The sequence below is a fragment of the Bubalus kerabau genome, chromosome 15, assembly GCF_029407905.1.
Source record: "Bubalus kerabau isolate K-KA32 ecotype Philippines breed swamp buffalo chromosome 15, PCC_UOA_SB_1v2, whole genome shotgun sequence".
Classification (NCBI taxonomy): Eukaryota; Metazoa; Chordata; class Mammalia; order Artiodactyla; family Bovidae; genus Bubalus; species Bubalus kerabau.
Window position 1 is genome coordinate 29,961,167 of NC_073638.1, and position 23,264 is coordinate 29,984,430.

Genomic DNA, 23,264 nt, shown 5'->3' on the forward strand with positions numbered 1-23,264 from the left:
GCCTAGAACACCCATCTCTTAAGAGGCTTTCTGCTCTGGGGCATTGTGTCCCTCAACTCCGGGGCTGGCACTTCTTGGTGCAGACAGCTAGAAGTTTCTTCTCGATTTCATGTTCTCCTCTTACCCCTCACACCCACCCAAGTCCCTAAGTGCTGTGTGCTTGGTCTTCAGACAAGAGAAGGTGAGCTGCCCATTATAAAACACTCTGCTTGGCCTGTTCCATCCATGGCCACAATCTGCTGGGATCATCTCATCCCACATCCATTTCATGGCTAAGAGGTGGAGAGATGGCCAGTTGACATGGGCTATGGAGCCCCAAGTCTTTGGTGCTGTATATTCCACTGCTGCATCTCAGCCCAGAGGAAGGGGAAATTCTGCAACTGTGGGAAGGGAGAGGAGACAGGACCAGTAGAAAGAATAGCAGATACCACGCTTTTAATAATCTGGGGCATCTGTCCTTGCTCCATTAATTTGAAGTCACCAGAAGCCCTTGGACCTTTTTTTTTTAATAGCCAGTGCTGATGACTTGTGTCTCCAATTTTTTTTTTTTTTTTTTTGGAACAAAGGTTTATTTGATTAATTTGTCTCCTTGTGGCCTCTTTGTGAATTCTGGTTGGGACATCCTGTGGGCTGACCCTGCCCCCCCCCCCCCCATTCTAATTATTCGCAGAGATCCGTGTTGGCACCTTCTCTGCAGTTTCCATTACTGTAATGGTACTGTTGGAAGCCATCCCTGGGCTAGCAAGTGGGAGATTCACTTCCTTCTCCCTCCCTTGGAGGTTAGGTGGCCTCCCAGCACTTAGAGTGATGGAACTTTCTAACTGGAACAAGCCTCACAGATGGTCCAATCCACGGAGCCTTGGCTCTGGTAAATAGCAGGAGCTCCTGGAGCACTTTATGAGAAATGTAGCTGCTCCTGCCCACCTGGGATTTCCCTAGCCTAGTAGTAGGGCTGCCCAAGTCTACATTTCACAGGCTCCCAGGACCTGGGAACTGCAGACCATCCCTTTTCATAGATGAGATGACCTGGCTTCTCATTGTCTGGAGGGTAATTTTTTAAAAAAGTATTTATGGATTTAATGTTGGCTGCTCTTTGTTGCTGCGCACAGACTTTCTCTGGTTGTGGTGTGTGGGCTTCTCATTGCGATGGCCTCGCTTGTTGTGGAGCACCGGCTCTAGAGACAGAGGGCTTCAGTAGTTCCAGCTCATGAGCTCAGTAGTTGCAGCTTGAGGGCTTCAGAGCGCAGGCTCAGTAGTTGTGGTGCGCAGGCTTAGTTGCTCCGTGGCATGTGGAACCTGGAGTCTTCCTGGACCAGGGGTTGAGCCAGTGTCCTCTGTATTGCAAGGCAGATTCTTAACCGTTGGAGCACCAGGAGAGCCCTGGAGGGTAATTTTTAAGTCCCTGGATGTCCTGCCCCTGGCGGCCGACCTCCACCACCACCTCATCTTTCCCATTCTTCCTGCTGCATTCTGGACATGCTAGCCTCCTCCTTGGCACTCCACTCTGTCTTCTTTCCTGCTCACCAGCTTTCTGGTTCTCAATCCAAGGATCTTTCCTATCAAAACACAGTTGCTTTAGTTGCTTTTGCTTCAGCCTAACCCTGTCTCCTACCCCCATGGGGTTGGAGATGGTTCTTTTTCCCTTTGGGCAACACATGAGGATACCCACAGGCCCCTTAACAACAGACCCTGGACAGGCCCAGTCGCTGAGTGTTGCTGGATGGAAGGCCTGGCTGTGCTATTTTGATAAGGTTTCAAGGACCTGGCCTATTTTCTGGGTCCCCAGGCACTTTACTTCAGGAAGGGGAGGGGAGTGTGGCAACAGTGTGTCTGCTAAACCAAGGTGTCTGACTGGATGGAGTGAATGGCTCAGATGATCCATTTAGGGGCTGGGATGGAACACAGGGTCCTGATGGGGAGGAGATTTAAAAACTCCCATTTTCTAATGGCACAGGATAGGAGTGCTGAAAGCAGGAAGGAACGGTTTATCCCCTCAAGGCAAGATTTCCCGACTTACTGTGGCTGCCCTGCAGGTCCCTTAGGTCTTTCCTCTCCCATCACCTCTGGGTGCCCCATCTGAAGATACATGGAGTAATGCTGTCCCTTAGGTCTTTCCTCTCCCATCACCTCTGGGTGCCCCATCTGAAGATACATGGAGTAATGCTCCTCTCAAAATGCACCTTCCTTTAGGCTAACAAAGGGTCTACCAGCCATTCACTCTATTTCCTGATTTCATCTGATTGTCTTTATAAAATCACAAAGGTGGCAGAAGCTATCTCGTCATTTTGTAGCTGGAAAATGAGGCCCCAAAAGGATAATGATCTGTCAAAGGTCAGACAAATATTTTGAAACACAGCCAAGACAAGCTAGACTGCAGATCTTCTGACTCCAGGTACAGCGTGCTCCACTCCTTCCAGGGCGGGTCTTCAGCCTTCTGCTGGACTGACTTCACTGGTCCCGGATGACATGGAAAGAACAAGGAGGTTATGGAGTACTCTGAACATACCTGTCAGGCTGCTACATTGTTTTGATCGCCTCCCCTTCACTCTGCTGGTAAGGGAGAATTCCCAGATTCCCGTCCTAGGGTTTCAGAGATGGTCAAACACGTGAAACCTGTTGACTTAACAAAATAGTCACAACCTAAAAGTTAAGAGTTCCGTTTTATTTGGTGAGAATTTTTAGGACTTCAAGCACGGGAGACAGCATCACAAGTGACCCTGAGAGAACTGCTCAGAAGAGGCAAGGGGAGGAGCCAGGTTATAGAGAAGTTTGGCAGGCAGTCTGAACATCAAAAGATTATTGTTAATTAAAGAAAATCAGAATCCCCAAGTTAAGGAATTTAGCGCTTTTCTGTGTATGGGAAGGCGCAAGAGTCTGGGCTTACTCACTGAAATTATTGCTTTCAGGTACATCCCAGCTCTCTGGGGCCAGTAACCTGTGTTTTCACATCTTGAGCATCCTTTCCTCAGGGCCCACCATAGGGGGTGGCTGTAGTCTGATGGCAGGTATTCTTTTCCTTCCTGAGTGCCCTTAGGGCTCACTAGCTCACCTTGGAGGGCTGTGATGGCTGATGACTGAGGGGCTTCCCAGGTAAAGAAGTGGTAGTGGTAACAAAGCCATCTGCCAATTCAGGAGCTGCAGGAGCTGCAGGAGACGCAGGCTCAGTCCCTGGTTGGGAAGATCCCCTGGAGGAGGAAATGGCAACCCACTCCAGTATTCTTGACTGGATAATCCCATGAACCGAGAAGCCTGGTGGGCTATAGTTCATGGGGTGGTAAAGAGTCAGACATGACTGAGCATGCATGAATTTGATATCCTTGTTTACTGATATGGCAAAAATAGTCCATGTCTGACCCTGACACTGTACAGATGTGATTGACTAATAAACAGCAGTTTATTAGTCACCTGTACTTACAGCCCAGAGAAAGACACCACATGCCAGACCCTGCCACTCAGGAGCTGCACTCGAATAGTAAACAAACAGGAGCTCTGGGAGGCTTTGTGGTATCCAAAGGGTGGAATGCTCATTTCCCGCAAGAGGATATGATTGGCTGGTTTGAATAATTCTGTGGACTGGCAGGGCTGATTCTCGGGGACAAGAAGGAAAAAAGATGGTTAATTGACTAGAGGAACTTATCAACAGAAGCTAAAAACTGGGAAATAGAATTTGTGGTTAGATCACTTGAGCCCCCCACAATTTGATCAGATATCAAGACAACACATACTGTTGAGTCCTAATTTTGGTCTAATTGAGGCTACACACTGGCCCTTCCTTGGGATGGTCTGTACTCTTGTTCTAAGCGTATACCTTTCTACTTTTTTGAACCACTGGTGGTAGATGGTGTGTTTTTAATGTCCCTTCTAGGCACAAAAATAAAAGTGGTAATTTTCTGTTGCTCCTCCAGCTTCTTTGGAAATATGACTAGTCTATGAAATTAAAAAGTCTTGGAACTGCTTGACACTCTTCTGCCTCTCCTATTCTCTAGTTGAGGTCAACTCCCAGAGTGAGGTTATGCCCTGAAAAACTAACTGCATGTTTGCTTGGAGAGTATGACAAAAAAGGGAAGTTTCTCTTAGAATGCAGGGCAGAGGTCCAAGCACCGATGAAGATCACATTTTCAACATTTAAGAACCTTTATTCATGAATGTTTGATCAAATAATTAATAGTAATGTGTATCTTTCTGCCAGTTTTTCTAAATGTCCTTTGGACATCTAATAACAATGTATAAGATACAAAATTTTAAATATATTTGTGTAGGATATAAAATAATATAAATTAATATAAATGTAAATCTATCATATTTAAATTATTAATGACATCATTCAAGATGCTCCTATTCTTATTTTTTCTGCACTTGATAAAATATTCTTAGAGAATTGTTAATATGTCTCACTACGATTATATATTTTTTCTTTTCCCTTATATTTCTTCTGATTTTTACTTTATGCATCTTTGTTTCTTTGTTGTTAGGTATCCAATAGTTTATGATATCTATCTTCTTTGTGAATTGTACCCTTTATCATTAAAAATACTCATTTATTTCATTTTTAAAAAAAACAAAAAAACTTATTCAAATGTTAATAGCAATGTTCATAGTTTCCAAAAAGTGGAAACAACAGAAAAGTCCATGAACTGATGAATGAATAAACAAAATGTGTGAAATTAATCAAATAATTAAAAGACATTATTGCTCTAGGCACAATGTTTAAGGCACAGGGCTAGACCCTGGGAATACAAAGATCAATAGAGCACAGTCTCTGCCTTGGAAGAGTTGTCCAAGTGGGGATATGGAAATGGTAAATAGATAATTAGAAAGCAATAGGGGAAAAGCATGGTAGGTTCTTACATTACTGACCTTCAGTGAATCATCCATCCTGATTTCCATGCCTCCTTGTGATCCCCTTCTGCATTGACTCTGGACTTGGCATGTGTCTTGCTTTGGCCAATGGGCTATCAGCAAATGTGACGCAAGCAGAAGCTTCACAAGTGTTTGTGTGTTGGGACTAGCCTTCTTGGAATTCAGTTGCCACAAGAGAAAGTTTGAGCAAGCACATGGAGAACCGAGGTGCCTCAGTTTATATCAACAACCATTTGGGATAAGCTAGCCCCAAGTTGACCTGCCACATGCTCACAAACACATATGTAATCCTAACTGATGCCACCTAGAACATCATTAGTAGTAGAGGACAGACTGTGGTACATTTGCTCAGTTGATGGCTCCCCAGGGAGTCATACCTCTTCCGTATTGATTCTGAGCTCAGCCACATGACAGGTTTTGGCCAATGGGATCTGAACAGATGTGATTCAGGCAGAGACTTCCTGAGGGCTTGCCTCTTGGAATTTAGCTGCCATGTGAAGAAGCCCATGCTAGCCACATGGAGAGACCTGAACTCAAATGCTCTAGCTAACAGCCCCCTGAATTGCTAGGCACTGAGTGAGTCATTCTAGGATTATCCGACTCCTAGGCCACCTGTAAACCGACTGCAAATGCGTGCGTGAGCCCTGCAAGTCTGTATGGAGCACAGATGAGCTGTCCCTGCTGACCCCTGACCAAACTGCTGATACCCAGAATTGTTATTGCCTTTAGTTACTACTCTGAGTGGTTTGTTACACAGCCACATATAACAAATACACCAGGTGAAGAGAAGAAAGGGCATTTAAGATCGAGGAGAGGGGATAAACGAAGGTAGAGACTCAAAGCAAAGTGGATGTGGGAAGATACAGATAGTGTGGGGCTGGCCTGTGCCAGGCAACTGGAGGAAAGGTGGCAGTCAACATGGATTGCTCTAAAATTGGCTAAACTGAAAAAAAAAGTCACAACCTGAAAGTTGAGAGTTGTGTTTAAGCGGTGGGAAGTTTTAGGACTTCAAGCCCGGGAGGCAGCATCTCAGGTAGCCCTGAAAAACTGCTTCAGGGAGGTGGGGAAGGAGTCAGGTTTTAAAGACGTTTACAGCAAAGGGGGCAGATAGTCTGAACATCAGAGATTACTGTTAATTAAGGAAAACCAGATATCTCCAGGAATTAGCGCTCTTCTCTCCAGTAGTCATGTATGGATGTGAGAATTGGACCATAAAGAAGGCTGAGCACTGAAGAATTGATGCTTTTGACTTGTGGTGCTGGAGAAGACTCTCGAGAGTCCCTTGGACAGCAAGGAGATCAAACCAGTCAATCCTAAAAGAAATCAACCCTGAGTATTCATTGGAAGGACTGATACTGAAGCTCTAATATTTTAGCCTGATACTGAAGCTCTAATATTCTTCACTTGATGTGAAGAGTCAACTCATTGGAAAAGACCCTGATGCTGGAAAAGGTTGAGGGGAGGAGGAGAAGGAAGTGACAGAGGGTGAGATGGTCGGACGGTATCACTGACTCAATGGACATGAGTTTGAGCAAACTCTGGGAGATAGTGAAGGACAGGGAAGCCTGGCGTGCTGCAGTCCATGGGGTCACAAAGAGTCAGACATGACTTAGCAACTGAACAACAAAGAAAATCAGTTATCTCTAGGAATTTAGCGCTCTTCTATGTATGGGAAGATGCAAGCGTCTGAGCTGACTAAACTCATCTGTTTCATATGCATCTCAGCTATCTGGGGCTAGCATCCTGCATTTTCATATCCACCCCAACCCTCGCCCCTCCCATTTGTAGGGAATGGTGGCAGCTATATCGCAGGCATTGTTCTCTGGGGGGCACTCCCGGTTCAGAAATTCACATTTGGAGGGCCAGAATCTCGGATGGCTCTGACATTCTTATTTATAGATATGGCAGGAGATATTCCATTTCACAAAAAGGTGGTATGGGTGTTTAGAGAAGTAGAAGGGATCTTACTGCTGGTGTGGGTGACACGGGAAATGGTATGTAAAAAGGAAAGAATTTCACTGTCTGGGTTGCTTTGGCCAGGTTCAGGTCTTGCATGAAACATAAAAAGGCAGTGAAATGGCTATGCTTGTGCATATCCAACAGCAAGCCTGGGGAAAACCAGCCACTACTGCGGGGCCAGAGCTCTTTGGAGCCCTGAAACGGCACCAAATGGTTTTAGTGTGATAGATACTTCCTTGAGGGCCCATCTGTGTCTTATTTACTGCTGTATCTCAAGGGCCCCCAGGTCCTAGGACAAAATAGATCTCAGTAAATATTTTTGAGTGAATATGAAAAGAAATAAGAGGGACTTCCCTGGTGGTCCAGTGGTTTAAGAACCAGCCCGCCAGCGCAGGGTACATGAGTTCGATCCCTGATCTGGGAAGATCCCACATGCCACGGGGCAACTAAGCCTACCAGTCACAGCTACTGAAGCCTGCGTGCCTAGAACCCGTGCTGTGAAACAAGAGAAACCACCGCAATGAGAAGCCTGGTCACTGCAACCAGAGAATAGCCCCAGCTCTTCACAACTACGGAGAAGCCCACGTGCAGCAACAAAGACCCAGCACAGCCAGCCAAAAAATAAAATACATACAGTTAAAAGAAAAAGAAATAAGAGCAATCAAGTATTGTTGGTGCTGTTTTTCGGGCAGAAAAGGAGGAAAGTCCCAGGAGGGTTTGGGAGAAAGTAGTGGTTGTTTCTCTGGAAAGAAGAAGAAGGGCATTTCTGACAGAAATACAGGCATGGAGGCCTTAACAGTGTCTGGGAAACTGCACATTCTGAAGTTCTGTGTAGTTCGAGCATGGAGTGGGTGGAGTGATGGTGCCTGAGGTGTGGCGGGGGAGAGAGAAGAAGCCAGATGACAGGAGACTAGATTTATAAGGCTAAAGGTTTTAGCCTTTATCCTGTTAGCAGTGGGGAGCCATGGCAGACTCTGAGGCCAGGGAGAAGTTTGATGAGACTTGCATTCTGAAGAGAGGAGTGGAAACTGAAGTGATGGTGTGGGATTGGAAGGATGCACAAGAATGGATGCAGCTCAAATGGGAGCATAGGAGTTGGGTTGAGGGGGACGAGAGCCTGAAATGGGGCAGGAACTGTGGGGATAGATGGGCAAAGTGGGACAGATGAAGGAGATGCACATGGGAGAAGTCACAGGACCTGGGCACTTCGTAGATGTGTTTGAGGTCTGACAAGAACTACCAGTGGTGTGGTTGCTCTGAAAGAAGAGATCAAGCAACTCTGGGGCAAAAGGTCCTTTAAAAAATTATTTAATTGGAGGATAATTGCTTTACAGTGCTGTCTTGGTTTGTGCCATACATCAACATGAATCAGCCATAAGGTGTGCATATGTCCCCTCCTTCTTAAACCTCTCTCCCACCTCCCACCCCTCTAGGTTTTTACAGAGTACCAGGTTGGGCTGCCTGCATCAGACAGCATATTCCCACTGGCTATTCATTTGACATAGTCTGAGTGAACTCCGGGAGTTGGTGATGGACAGGGAGGCCTGGCGTGCTGCAATTCATGGGGTCACAGAGAGTCAGACACGACTGAGTGACTGAACTGAACTGAATGTGTATGTTTCACTGTTACTCTGTCAGTTCAGCCTTCCTTTTCCTTCCCCAGTTTTGTGCACAAGTCAGTTCTCCCTGTCTGGGTCTCTGTTGCTGCCCTGCAAATAGTTTCATCAATACCATTTTTTTTAGCTTCCATATGTATGTGTTAATATGTGATATTTGTTTTTCTCTTTTGAGGCAAAAGATCTTGAGTTCAGTGTCAGCCCTGTTGGGTCTGAGATCCTGTGGATAAGCAGCGGAGAGGTCCAGGCTAGGGCTGAGGAGCATGGTCTGAGTAGAGGGCAGATATTTGGTAGGTGTTGGCAAATAGGGGGTGATGAGTGCCCAGGGGGCATTGCAGGCCTAGCAGAATACAGAACTCAGGACAGGACCTGAAGGAGCACTGGTGTTTAAGCCACAGAGCAATGTGAGAAGGAGTGTCAGAAGGATGAGAGAGCGAGGAGAGAGCCACACCCCAGAAATGGGCAAGAGGTCAGTGGTGCAAGTAAAGACCGAAATGTATTCAAGAGATTTAGCAACAGGAAGGTCACTTGGGGAGAACAGTTCTAAAAGCTGGTGGAAGCTGAGGTCTGAGGTTGTTGTTTAAAAATATAGGTTTTATTGTTAGGTATGGAGGGCCAGCCATGAGGGGATGACTACCACTGAAAAGGCAGTTGGCTATAGTCATAGATTGCGAGAGGACTGCACACCACTCACAGAGGCAGGGGTGGTGGGGAGCCCACTGGGAAATACTGGCACTAGTCAGGAGGCAGAGGAAAAGGGGAAACTGTGGGCAAGAGTTTTTCTTGTGGTTTCTGTGGGAAGGACTAGATGAGGCAATATTAACAGGTTTAGGGTTGGCTAGTTTGAATCATCTCAGTGGGCACTCTGGGGCACGAGGGTGTTTCCAGTTGGCTCGCACCTGGCTGTGAGATGATGAAGCCAGATGGCTAGTGATCTGGAGTGTGAGAGCCTGATATAGGAGATGGTTGAGGGTGTGGGTGCCCTCAAATCTGATTGGTTAATTGAATTAGCTTGGTTGATTAGATTGGTTGATTGAAGTGGTTGTTTTATATTTGAAAGGTGCACGGGTGCGTGAATGGTTTACTACCTCCAGGAATTGGCGGACCATGAGAGGAGCAGTCACCCCAGATATCTAAGCATCAGAATACAGAAAGTAAAATGCATGGTTAATATAGTGATGGGTTGGGCAGTGAGTCAGAAAGACTGAGGATGTAATCCTTGTATGTGAGGGGCTACCGGGGCTCCCTCCTCTCTCATCGGTGGTTGGGAGTGGTGAGGTGGGTTGCTGGTTTCCAAAGCAGAGGGCTGGAGTCCCCCAGGAAGGTCAGGACCTGCCCACTTGTGGGATCCTGCTCATGCCCATCTCCTGGGCAGCAGCGCCTGGCAGAGATGTTTGAGAGCATGGGATGTGGGGTTACCTGGACTTTCAGGCTCAGTCTCGGGGGCTTTGTCTTGGCTGACCTCAGTTTGCTCAAAGTTGGGGCAGGCCCAGAAAGGGCTGTCTGAGAGGTGAGAATAGTCCCTGCTGAGTCCTGACTCAGTCTCTCCAGTAAAGGGAAATCGAATTAGCAGTTTTTTGGCAGGTACTGCTGTGCCTAGGGATAAACAAGACTCATTCTTGTGGAATGTGAGCAGAGTTAGCATTTTTTTTTTTATTGGCTTTTGGGGAAAACAAACAAAAAAAAATACAGTCATAGGTCCCATAGCTCTCTGAGGTCGCCTCCATCTTAACTTTCCGCAGCCAGGACACATCTTGGGCAAAGCTGCTTCGTAAGCAAACTGTTGTCTCCTGCTTTGCAAGCTCACTCCTTCTGAAGAAGCTGACAATTATCCAACATCCCATTGCCAGCTGGCTTCAGCCAATAGAATTGCGGCATGCAAATCGAGCATCTGCAGCTACTCTGGGTCAGGCTATACTGCAAAGTAGGAGGAATTTCCTCTAAGAGGGGGACATTCAGCTCTTAGATGGGGGAAAATGAAAAAAAAATCAAATATATATATTTTTTATGTTGGAGGCATTTCTGCTGCTCCTTGGCAGGAAGGAAAGAAGGAGAATGTTGACGGGTATTCTTTCTTCCAAAGTGCACCGCCTATAGGAAGGTATGTATTAATATTTCAGCTTCTCTTATGAGAGTATGAGGTGCAGTCCTGGAGTCCATGAAATGGTGAGAGTGTGTATGTGTGTGTGGGGGGATGGTGGGGAAGCAGTGGCGGTAGCTGGAGCTCCGTTCACCTAGGCATGCCCTGAGCCTCTCTCTTCAGCTTGCCCAGGAAGATCTCTGTCCACGCACCCTTCCAGGAGCTATTGGAGGAATAGATAGACCTGAGTGGAGTAACTCTGGGTACAAAATCCTTCTTAGCCCAGATCCTGGGAGTTATTCTCTCTTGTTTTTACCCCCATAACCAGACTTTGAATTATACCTGTAAAATGCTTCTTGGAGCCAACTCTTCCTTCCCATCCTCATGGACACAGCTCTAGTCTTGGGACACATCTTCTCTCGCTTGGATTATTCCAGTAGCCAGTTAATGGTTCTCTTGCTTCCAGTTGTTGCTCCGTACTGCTACCCGAGTGACTTCCTCCCCCCACCCAAACCACGTTTTAAAAAATTTAAATACTTAAAATGTTTGTAATGCACGGTGTTGTTGTTTAGTTGCTAAGTTGTGTCTGACTCTTTTGTGACTCCATGAACTGTAGCCCTCCAGGCTTCTCTGTCCATGGGATTTCCCAGGCAAGATCACTGGCATGGGTTGCTATTTTCTTCTCCAGGAGATCTTCCTGACCCAGAGATCAAACCACATCTCCTGCATTTTAGGTGGATTCTTTATCACCGAGACACCAGGGAAGCCCTATTGTAATGCATGTATATTGTTCTAAATTCAGTTATATGGAAGAACATGGAGTAGAAAGTAAATCTTTATCAACTTCTGTCCCCTAGTCATTGCTACCAGTTGTTAGCAATAGTGTGATGTATGTGTGCTAAGTCGCTTTAGTTGTGTCTGACTCTTGGACTGTAGCCTGCCAGACTCCTCTGTCCCTGGGATTCTCCAGGCAAGAATACTGCAGTGGGTTGCCATGCTCTCCTCCCGCAGATCCTCCTGATCCAGGGATCAAACCTAGGTCTCTTGCAGCTCCTGCATTGCACGTGGATTCTTTACCACTGAGCCAGTGGGCAGGCCCTGGCAGTTATGTATCTTTCCAGAAATAACCCATGAATATAACATAGCAAATCTGTTTTTTGAAGAAATATGGAGAACACACAAATGTAGCCTTTTATATACATTTTGCTGTTCATCTTACTTTTTAACTGAATGATCTCTCTTGAAGGTCATCCTATATTAGGACATATAAAGTTGACTTATTCTCTTATCAATGATTTTGTAGTTCATTTGTGGTCATATTACAGTCTATTTAACCAGCTCCGTGTGTGTGTGTGTGTGTGTGTGTGTGTGTGTGTGCATGCGCTCAGTTGTGTCCAACTCTTTGTGACCCCATGGACTGTATCCCACCAGGCTCCTCTATCCATGGGATTTCCCAGGCAAGAATACTGGAGTGGGTTGTCATTTCCTCCTCCAGGGGATCTTCCAACCCAGGGATCAAAGCTGCATCTCTTACATTTTCAGGTGAATTCTTGCCACCTGGGAAGCCAACCAGTCCCGTATCAGTGACTGTTTAGGTGATTTACAAACAATGCTTCAATGAGTGATTTATACAAATGTCATTTTACATGGGTTTGATCAATCAAATTTCTTAGGATTTGAGTGCCTTTAAATATTATTACTAAATGTCTAATTCAAATTATATTGTTAAATGTTTCCCTCTTGCAAAAATGAAAAGCATGTTTATAACTTCAGTCAAGACTGTTTCCTGAGCTCCTACCCACTGATCAACTATTACTATTGTGTAGCCACTTGGAGATCTCAAATCTGATATATTCTAAACTGACCTCCAGTCTTTCCCATTGGATAAATGGGACCCCCCATCAGCACAATCACTTAAGCCAAAATCCCTGAAGTCATCCGTGATTACTTCATTTCCCATTCTGCTACCCTGGACCATCAGGGAAGTCCCAGTACCACTCTGTTCTGATTACTGTTGCTTTGTATATGATTTGAAATTGGGAAATGTGAGTCTCCTAGCCTGACTTTTATTACATGGATTGATTTTCTTTTTTTTTGCAATGAATATAGGTGGAATCATATGAAATGTACTCTGTTGTGTTTGTTTTCTTCTACTTAATATTATCTTTGGGAGCTACCTTTTAAAATTAACTTAAAAATAGAAAACTTTAGGGCTTCCCTGGTGGCTCAGTGGTAAAGAATCCACCTGCCGTTGCAAGGGACACGGGTTCAATCCCTGGTCTGGGAAGATCCCACATGCCGTGGAAAAATTAAGCCCGTGCACCACAACTACTGAGCCTGTGCTCTAGAGCTCTTGTGCTGCAACTTCAGAAGCCTGTGTGCCCTAGAACCCATGCTCTGCAACAAGAGAAGACACCACAATGAGAAGCCCATGCATTACAACAGGGCACAGCCCCCTACTCGCTGCAACTAGAGAAAGCCAGCGCAGCAACAAAGACCCAGCACAGCCAAAAGTAAGCAAATAAATAAGATGATTAAACAAATAAAACTTTAAACAAATGACATACTTAAATCATTTTAAAAACTCAAGTAGGATGAAAAGGTTATAGTGAAAAACCATGCTGTCTCCAAATCCAATTCTCCACCTCCCTCCTCCAGAGATAACCAATGTTATCAGTTTCTTGAGCATTTATGCAGAGAAAATTTAGGCATAAACAGGTCTCTAACTGTGTACCTTTCTCTGCCACCCCTGCAGAGCTCATAGTGAACGCTACATACAGTAGAGAACGCTGTTAGATTTATTTTCTAATTATTTCATGAACTGGCCTACTTTTTCTCCATCCCTACTGCTATTCATTTTTTTAAGAGTGTAGGGGCTGTTACTTTGTCGCTGTCATTTAATCTGGTGTTTCTTCATAATTAGACTCCGTTTATGCGCTTCCGGCAGTAATACTGCGGAGCTGGTGTTCTGTCCCTCTCAGTCCATCACTTCAGGATGCACCTTACGTCGGGTTGTGCCGTTATTGGGGAATTGAATTTCGTTCACTTGGTTAGGATAGAGTCTGCCAGCTTTCTCCACTGCAAAAATATCAATTTTTCTTTTCAATTTTTTATTTATTTTAATGAAGTATGGTTGATTTACAATGTTGTGTTAATTTTTGCTATATAGCAAAGGGATTCAGTTACACATACACATACCTTCTTCATATTCTTTTCCATTATGGTTTATCAGAGGATATTGAATATATGTACTGTACAGTAGGATTTGTTGTTTATCCACTCTACATATTACAGTTTGCTTCTGTTGATTCCAAACCCAAACTCCTAATCCATCCCCCAACCCTTGGCAACCTCCATTCTCTATGTATGTCTGTGAATCTGCTTCTGTTTTGTAGGTAAGTTCATTTGTGTCATATTTTATATTCCACATATAATTGATATCATATGATATTTGTCTTTCTCTTCCTGACTTACTTCACTTAGTATGATGATCTCTAGGTCCATCCATGTTGCTGAAAGTGGCATTATTTCATTCTTTTTTAATGGCTGAATATTATACCATTGCATGTATATACCACATCATCTTTATCCATTCATCTACTGATGGGCATTTAGGTTGTTCCCAAGTCTTGACTATTGTGAATAGCGCTGCCGTGAACACAGGGCTGCATGCATCGTTCTGAATTATAGTTTTGTCTGGATATATGGCCAGGAGTAAGACTCCCGGATTATGGTAACTCTAGTTTTAGTTTTTTGAGGAGCCTCTATACTGTTGTCATAGTGGCTGAACCAATTTACATTCCCACCAACAGTGTGGGAGGGTTCTCTTTTCTCCACAGCCTCTTCAGCGTTTATTATTTGTAGACTTTTTAAAGATGGCTATTCTGACCAGGGGGCTTCCCTGGTGGCTCAGTGGTAAAGAATCCACCTTCCAATGCAGGAGACATGGGTTCAATCCCTGGATTGGAAAGATACCCTGCAGAAAGAAATGGCAACCCACTCCAGTCGTCTTGCCTGAAAAATCCCATGGACAGAGGAGCCTGGAGGGCAAAAGAGTCAGATACCACTTGGTGACTAAACAGTCCTGACCAGTGTGAGGTGGTATCTCATTGTGGCTTTGATTTGCATTTCTATAATAACTAAGATGGTGAGCATCTTTTCATGCCATTTTCAGATCGGGTCGCTTGTTTTGTTGCTGTTGTGTTGTATGAGCTGTTTGTATATTTTGGAAATGAAGCCCTTGTTGGTTGCATCATTTGCATTTTCTCTCAGTCCGAGGTAGGCTTTTCATTTTGCTGATGGTTTCCTTTGCTGTACAAAAGCTCGTAAGTTTGATTAGGTCTCATTTGTTTATTTTTGCTTTTATTTCTGTTGCCTTGGGAGGCTGACCTAAGAAAACATTGCTACAATTTATGTCAGAGAAGGTTTTTGCCTATGTTCTCTTCTAGGAGTTTTATGGTGTCATGTCTTGTATTTAAGTCTTTAATCCATTTTGAGTTTATTTTTGTGTATGGTGTGAGGGAGGTTCTAGCTTCACCGATTTACATGTGGCTGTTCACCTTACCCAACACCACTTACTGAAGAGACCATCTTTTTTCCATTGTATATTTTTGCCTTCTTTGTCAAAGATTACTTGACTGTAGGTGTGTGGTCACCTCTTTTTACAGAGCCTTTACAAGAAAAGATATGAGCTTAACTTCCTCTCTCAACTCTCTCTGCCAGGTGATGATACAATGAGAAGACAGCTATCTGTGAATCAGGAAGAGCGTTCTTGCCAGACAGGGGATCTGTCGGTGTTTTGATCTCGAACTTGCAGCCTCCAGAAATGGGAGAGATAAATGTCTATTGTTTAAGCACCTTTCCCCCTAATCTATGATAGTTTGTTACAGCAGCCTGAGTTGAATGAAGTGGCAGTGCTGGGGGTGGGGGGTAGCGAGTAGCCATAGATTAGGATGGGAAGGTGTACATGGCTTGACGTGAGGCAAGGGTGAAGTTCCCCAAACCCCAAAAGCCCAGACCGCTCACATCTATGTCCTGCTCTGTTTCCTAGGCAACATCACATTTGGTCCTTCCAGCAGCCCTTTAAGTAGATAAGATGTTTCCATTTTACAGATGAGGAAACTGAGCCTCTAGTAGTTCCACAGCCATTGCCCAATTCACGGGGGGTGAGGCAGGGATTCAAACCAGACCAGAATATCATCTTGACTGTGGAGCAGAAACACAGCTGAGCTATTATCGCCCTGCCTTAAGAGATGGGGGCACAGAGGCACAGGTGGTCAAGCTTTGCTTCCTGGCTCTGGAGTGTAAGGACAGAACCTCAGAGGTCTGGCTCCTGCATGACTTTCTTCTATTTCATCCAATTGCTTCCTTCTAGCCAGGCCTGGATTTCCTTATCTAGCAGTTGGCATGCCCTCAGGTGGGGGCTTAAACCATGGCAATACACATGTCCCACTCAGACTGGGGACAAATGCTGTCGTTCCTTTTGGGCCATGTTGTCTCCTTCTTTTGTCCTCCAGCAGTTCTTGGCCCTGGGAAACCCTGGGCAAAGTGTTTCATCTCTCTGGCCTCAGTGTGGTCCTCTGTGAAATGGGCTGATGGCTGACCCTCATGCCTCCGTCCTAGCATCCTGTGTGGCTCAGGTCTGTTATCCAGAGGCTGTGCTCAGGGTCCATCCACACGCTGCGTCCTCAGAGAGGAAACCAGCTGCCTGGGATGTAGTCAGTCACAGCTGCAGTTGAATAAATCATGACCAGGAGGAGGACAGCACTCCTGATGTCGGGCTCCTGAGAGGGCAGGGGTGCTGCCTGTCTCCTGGGCCCTCCCCATCTCTCCTACCACTCTGCTCCAAACCACATCTTCCTCCTCTCCCTGGAGCCAGCCCAGCACCCGCCTTCAGGAAGCTTCCTCCAGGTGATTCCACTCTGAGCGACTGTGTGTTTCTTGTTTTTGTGTCTTGACGCAGGGCCCATTTCATTCAGTTAGAAAAACACCAAAAATTTATAAAAAGGACAAAAACAAAAAGAAAAAAGTAAACAAAAAGGAAGAAAGAAAGAAAAACGTCAGTAGAGTCCCTGTCTGGGCTGCAGGATGTCGTAGGGATTTTTAAGGCAAGAGCACAAGCATGCTAAGGAAATCAGTGTTCTTGTGAGGGGATGAATGCCCGCTGGAGTTCAGGATGGGGGACACATCCAGGTCCCGTCCAGGTGGGAAGGCTGAGGGGGATAAAGATGGAAGAGGGGCTGTGTGTGTACGAGCTCTTGTTCCTGTTCCAAATCCCCCACGGATCCTCAGGCATGCTCTTCTGTATGGATTCTTCATCAGGCCCCAGTACATACAATGCACTGATTTTATTTAATTAATTAGAGATAACAAGAGATAAAATCCATGGCATTTTCCAGGCCAGAATACTGGAGTGGGTTGCCAGGCCCTCTTCCAGGGGATCTTCCCAACCCAGGGATTGAACCCACATCTCTCGTATCTGCTGCATTGCAGGTGGATTCTTTACCATCTGAGCCACCAGGGAAACTCACACATAAGAGATAATGCATTTCTTTATTTTCTCTAAAACAACTTCAGTTAGACGCCAAACCCGGTTTATGCCTGGTTGGTGGGAGCTGAAACTTTGTCATCTTGGTGTCTTGTACCCAAGGCAGTACAAAGATTCCAGGTCACATATGGAGCCCAGGCACTAGGAGACGGGCCTCTTGGCAGCCATGCTTGCCCTCCACACTGCTGAGGCTCCCTTGAGCTACTCTGCTGCCGGCCACCCCCTGGAGCTCAGGTTTGAGGTACAGGAATCCCGTACCTGGTCATTGGTTGGGGAGCTAGTGGGGAGCAGGACATGTCCCCCACTGCTGGCAGTTCCTCCTCTATACCTCTCTGGCTAAGAGAAGTCTCTTTTTAGTCCAGGAGACTCTCTTTCTGTGCTTCCTAGCATCTCTCTTCTCTACCAAGAACACCTAGCATATCCACTTGGGAAAACAGAAGCCAGGAATACAGGAAGAGTACTGTATTCATTGGTGTTATGGACTGAATTGTGTCCCCGCAAAATTCCTGTGTTAAAGTCCTCAGGCCTGGTATCTCACAATGCAACAGATAAGGACCTCAAAGAGATAATTATGTTAAAAATAAGGTCTTTCTGATGAGCTGTAACCCAATAAGACTGGTGCCCTCATGACAAGAGATTTGAACACAGACATGCACAGGAGGGAAACCATGTGAAAATTCCAGAAGAAGGCGGCCATCTGCAAGTCAAAGGAGAGAGACCTTAGAGGAAACCAACCTTGCTGACACCTTGACGGCAGACTTCGAGCCCCCAGAACTGTGAGAAAGTAAATTTCTGTTGTCTGAGCCACTTGGTCTCTGGCATTTTGTTATGGCAACCCTAAGAAATTAATATTGTTAAGAATTTGTGTTTGGTTTCTCTAACATATGAGTTTTCCAGGTGGCACTCGTGGTAGAGAATCCACCTGCTAGTGCAGGAGATACAAGAGACGAAGATTCCATCCCTGGGTTGGGAAGGTCCCCTGGAGGAGGAAATGTCAACCCACTCCAGTAGTCTTACCTGGAGAGTCCCCATGGACAGAGGAGCCTGGCGGTCTACAGTCCATAGGGTTGCAAAGAGTTGGACACAACTGAAGCGACTGAGCAAGCACGCACGTTGTAACAGTTGAGTCGCTCAGTCGTGTCCGACTTTTGCCACCCCATGGACTGCAGCACGCCAGGCCTCCCTGTCCATCACCAACTCCCAGAGTTTACACAAAATCATGCCCATTGAGTCGGTGATGCCATCCAACCATCTCATCCTCTGTCGTTCCCTTCTCCTCTTGCCTTCAGTCTTTCCTAGCATCAGGGTTTTTTCAAATAAGTCAGCTCTTCGCATCAGGTGGCCAAAGTATTGGAGTTTCAACTTCAGCATCAGTCCTTCCAATGAATATTCAGGACTGATTTCCTTTAGGATGGACTGGTTGGATCTCCTTGCAGTCCAAGGGACTCTCAAGGGTGGAACCCAAAATACAGTGGCTTAAATATGATGAAAGTTAATTTTTATCTCATGAATGAACGTGAACATGGGCATCAGGGCTGATGTGGGGCTGGGGATTCACCTTTTGATTTTCTGCTGTCACTCCCAGGAATGTTGCTCTTATTTTTATGGTCCCTGAGAGCTCCCAATCATGTCCCTGGGCCCATACAGAGGAAGAAGGGAGAGGGAAGGAAACACCCCTTCCTTTGAAGTGTACTTCACTTCTGCTCATACATAATGGACCAAATTTGGTCACATGGCCACATCTAACAATGAGGAAGGCTGGCAAATGTCATGATTCTGGATGTCTATGAGCACAGCCAGAAAGTGGGGGTTGTGATACTACCAGAGTAAGAATAAAATGATATCTAGCAGTCTTTGCCCTCCCAGAAGCAAGGAAGAACAGGAATAATTGATTGGCTGGAGGAAAGGGAGAAGGGAAATGGCAAGGAGGAAATCGTAAATATCTTCAAAATTATCCGCTAAACAAAGAACAGGAAAACCTGTGCAGATCCTGTCCTCTAGCTGCTCCCAAACGCTCACCATTTCTAGAGAACAATATTTAAAAATGAGCAATTATAACAAACTTGACCATAGACAATGGAGTGAAAATGACTACAATTACAACCCACATTGCAATTGCTCTTTGAAAGAAGCTACATCCATTAGAAAAATTTTTCCATGAGCCACTTGGAGGTGGGAGGGGAGAACATGAGAGCCAGGATCAGCTGGATGCTGAGAAAGGAGAGCAATACCAAAACAAATCTGTGTAAGAAATCTATAGGAATCGGGCATCACAGAGGGCAGAAGTGTGGGCCAAGTAAGAGGCACAGAGGTGAAGGGGGCTTCCCTGGTGGTCCAGTGGCTAAGACTCTGTGCTTCTAATTCAAGAGGCCGGGGTTGGATCTTTGATCAGGGAACCAGTCAGTCAGTTAGTTCAGTGGCTCAGTCGTGTCCGACTCTTTGCGACCCCATGGGCTGCAGCACGCCAGGCTTCCCTGTCCATCACCAACTCCTGGAGCTTACTCAAACTCATGCCCATTGAGTCAGTGATGCCATCCAACCATCTCATCCTCTGTCGTCCCCTTCTCCTCCTGACCTCAATCTTTCCCAGCATCAGGGTCTTTTCAAATGAGTCAGTTCTTTGCACCAGGTGGCCAAAGTATTGGAGTTTCAGCTTCAGCATCAGTCTTTCCAATGAATATTCAGGACTGATTTCCCTTAGGATGGACTGGTTGGATCTCCTTGCAGTCCAGGGGACTTTCAAGAGTCTTCTTCAACACCACAGTTCAAAAGCATCAATTCTTCAGTGCTCAGACTTTCTTAATAGTCCAACTCTCACATCCATACATGACTACTGGAAAAACCATAGCTTTGACTAGACGGACATTTGCTGGCAAAGTAATGTCTCTACTTTTTAATATGCTGTCTAGATTGGTCATAACTTTTCCAAGGAGCAAGCATCTTTTAATTTCATGGCTGCAGTCACCATCTGCAGTGATTTTGGAGCTCCCCAAAATAAAGTCTGTCACTCTATTTGCCATGAAGTGATGGGACCAGATGCCATAATCTTAGTTTTCTGAATGTTGAGTTTCAAGCCAACGTTTTCACTTTCCTGTTTCACTTTCATCAAGAGGCTCTTTAGTTCTTCTTGCTTTCTGCCATAAGGGTGGTATCATCTGCATATCTGAGGTTATTGATATTTCTCCTGGCAATCTTGATTACAGCTTGTGCTTCATCCTGTCCAGCATTTCTCATTATGTACTCTGAATATAAATTAAATAAGCGGGGTGACAATATACAGCCTTGATGTACTCCTTTTCCGATTTGGAACCAGTCTGTTGTTCCATGTCCAGTTCTAACTATTGCTTCTTGACTTGCATACAGATTTCTCAGGAGGCAGGTCAGGTGGTCTGGTATTCCATCTCTTGAAGAATTTCCACAGTTTATTGTGATCCACACAGTCAAAGGCTTTAGCATAGTCAATAAAACAGAAATAGATGTTTTTCAAGAACTCTCTTGCTTTTTCAATGATCAACTGGATGTTGGCAATTTGATCTCTGGTTCCTCTGCCTTTTCTAAAACAAGCTTGAAAATCTGGAAGTTCATGGTTCACGTATTCTGAATCCTGGCTTGGAGAATTTTGAGCATTACTTTACCAGCATGTGAGATGAGTGCAATTGTGCGGTAGCTTGAGCATTCTTTGGCATTGCCTTTCTTTGGGATTGGAATGAAAACTGACTTTTCCCAGTCCTTTGGCCACTGCTGAGTTTTCCAAATGTGCTGGCATATTGAGTGCAGCACTTTCACAGCATCATCTTTTAAGATTTGAAATAGCTCAACTGGAATTCCATCACCTCCACTAGCTTTGTTCATAGTGATGCTTCCAAAGGCTCACTTGACTTCACATTCCAGGATGTCTGGCTCTAGATGAGTGTGAGTGATCACACCATTATGGTTATCTGGGTCGTGAAGAGCTTTTTTGTACAGTTCTTCTGTGTATTCTTGTCACCTCTTCTTAACATCTTCTGCTTCTGTTAGGTCCATACCATTTCTGTCCTTTATTGAGCCCATTTTTGCATGAAATTGTTCCCTTGGTATCTCTAATTTTCCTGAAGAGATCTCTAGACTTTCCCATTCTATTGTTTTCCTCAACTTTTTTACATTGATCACTGAGGAAGTCTTTCTTATCTCTCCTTGCTATTCTTTGGAATTCTGCATTCAAATGGGTATATATTTCCTTTTCTCCTTTGCGTGTCACTTCTTTTCTTTTCACAGCTATTTGTAAGGCCTCGTCAGACAGCCATTTGGCCTTTTTGCATTTCTTTTTCTTGGGGATGGTCTTTTTCACTGCCTCCTGTACAATGTCACGAATCTCCGTCCATAGTTCTTCAGGCACTCTGTTTATCAGATCTAATCCCTTGAATCTATTTGTCACTTCCACTTTATAATCATCAGGGATTTGATTTAGGTCATACCTGAATGGTCTAGTGGTTTTCCGTACTTTCTTCAATTTCAGTCTGAATTTGGCAATAAGGAGTTCATGGTCTGAGCCACAGTCAGCTCCTGGTCTTGTTTTTGCTGACTGTATAGAGCTTCTCCATCTTTGGCTGCAAAGAATATAATCAATCTGATTTCTGTATTGACCATCTGATGGTGTCCATGTATAGGGTTTTCTTTTGTGTTTTTGGAAGAGGGTGTTTGCTATGACCAGTGTGTTCTCTTGGCAAAACTCTATTAGCTTGCCCTGCTTCATTCTGTACTCCAAGGCCAAATTTGCCTGGTATTCCAGGTATTTCTTGACTTCCTTCTTTTGTATTCCAGTCCCCTATAATGAAAAGGCAGAGAAGGCAATGGCACCCCAGTCCAGTACTTTTGCCTGGAAAATCCCATGGATGGAGGAGCCTGGTAGGCTGCAGTCCATGGGGTCGCTAAGAGTCGGACACGACTGAGCGACTTCGCTTTCACTTTTTACTTTCATGCATTGGAGAAGGAAATGACAACCCACTCCAGTGTTCTTGCCTGGAGAATCCCAGGGATGGGGGAGCCTGGTGGCTGCCGTCTATGGGGTCACACAGAGTTGGACACGACTGAAGTGACTTAGCATAGCATAGCATAGCATAATGAAAAGGACATCTTTTTTTGGGTGTTAGTTCTAGAAGGTCTTGTAGATCTTCATAGAGCCATTCAGCTTCAGCTTCTTCAGCATTACTGGTCGGGGCATAGACTTGGATTACTATGAAATTGAATGTGGTTTGCCTTGGAAACGAACAGAGATCATTTTGTCATTTTTGAGATTGCATCCAAGTACTGCATTTTGGATTCTTTTGTTGACTATTTTGGCTACTCCATTTCTTCTAAGGGATTCTTGCCCACAGTAGTAAATATAATGGGTAAATTCACCCATTCCAGTCCATTTTAGTTCTCAAATAAATAAGATAAGTATTAAAAAAAATAAGTGGAGAGGTGGAAAGTGACTTGATAGAACCCTTAGAACAGGATGCCTAGTATTTCATTTTAAATCACTTGAGTTCTGTAATGTAACTCTATCCTGCAAACCTTTAGTCAAATCTACTAAATATATAAAGGCCTGTGTGTGTGTGAATTTCACATCTGGGTCATTTAGTGCAGAACAGGGGCAGCTTTATGAGAGGACAATGCACTTGTTTATTGAACAAATTAGGCAAAATAGGGCTGAAGCAGTGGTGACTAGAGACTGCATTAGCAGTATATCCCCTTCAGAATTCTAGAGGGACAGGGATGGAAGTGAGAATGGAATTCTAACCAATTGCATTGAATCTGAAATATCAAAGCACATCAGCAGTATTTGCATTAAACCATTATGACAAAAACTGGTTAAATGTTGCTTCCCAGGCTCATGTCCCTCTGCCCAGGGGAGTCAGAGAAAGTATTGCAGCCCCATGGACTGGGGCCTGCCAGGCTCCTCTGTCCATGGAATTTTCCAGGCAAGAATGCTGGAGCGGGTAGCCTATCCCTTTTCCAGGGGATCTTCCTAATCCAGGGATCGAACCGGAGTCTCCTGCACTGCAGGCAGATTCTTTACCAGCTGTGCCACCAGTGAAGCCCCAGTTAAATATGCTTCCTTGGCTTATGTCCCTCTGCCCAGAGGATTCACAGGAAGTGCTACAGAGGAGAGGACACAGGATTGCCTTAAAGGAGATGAGGACTAGCTTTCATAGTGGACAGAAGAGGTTCTCTTAAATAA

General features: G+C 45.0%; 1 long non-coding RNA gene across 1 annotated transcript in view; it reads left to right on the plus strand.

The window, feature by feature from the left end:
* LOC129628822 (uncharacterized) overlaps positions 1-23,264 on the plus strand; it is a 119,751-nt gene that overhangs the window by 33,067 nt on the left and 63,420 nt on the right. The window lies entirely within an intron of this gene.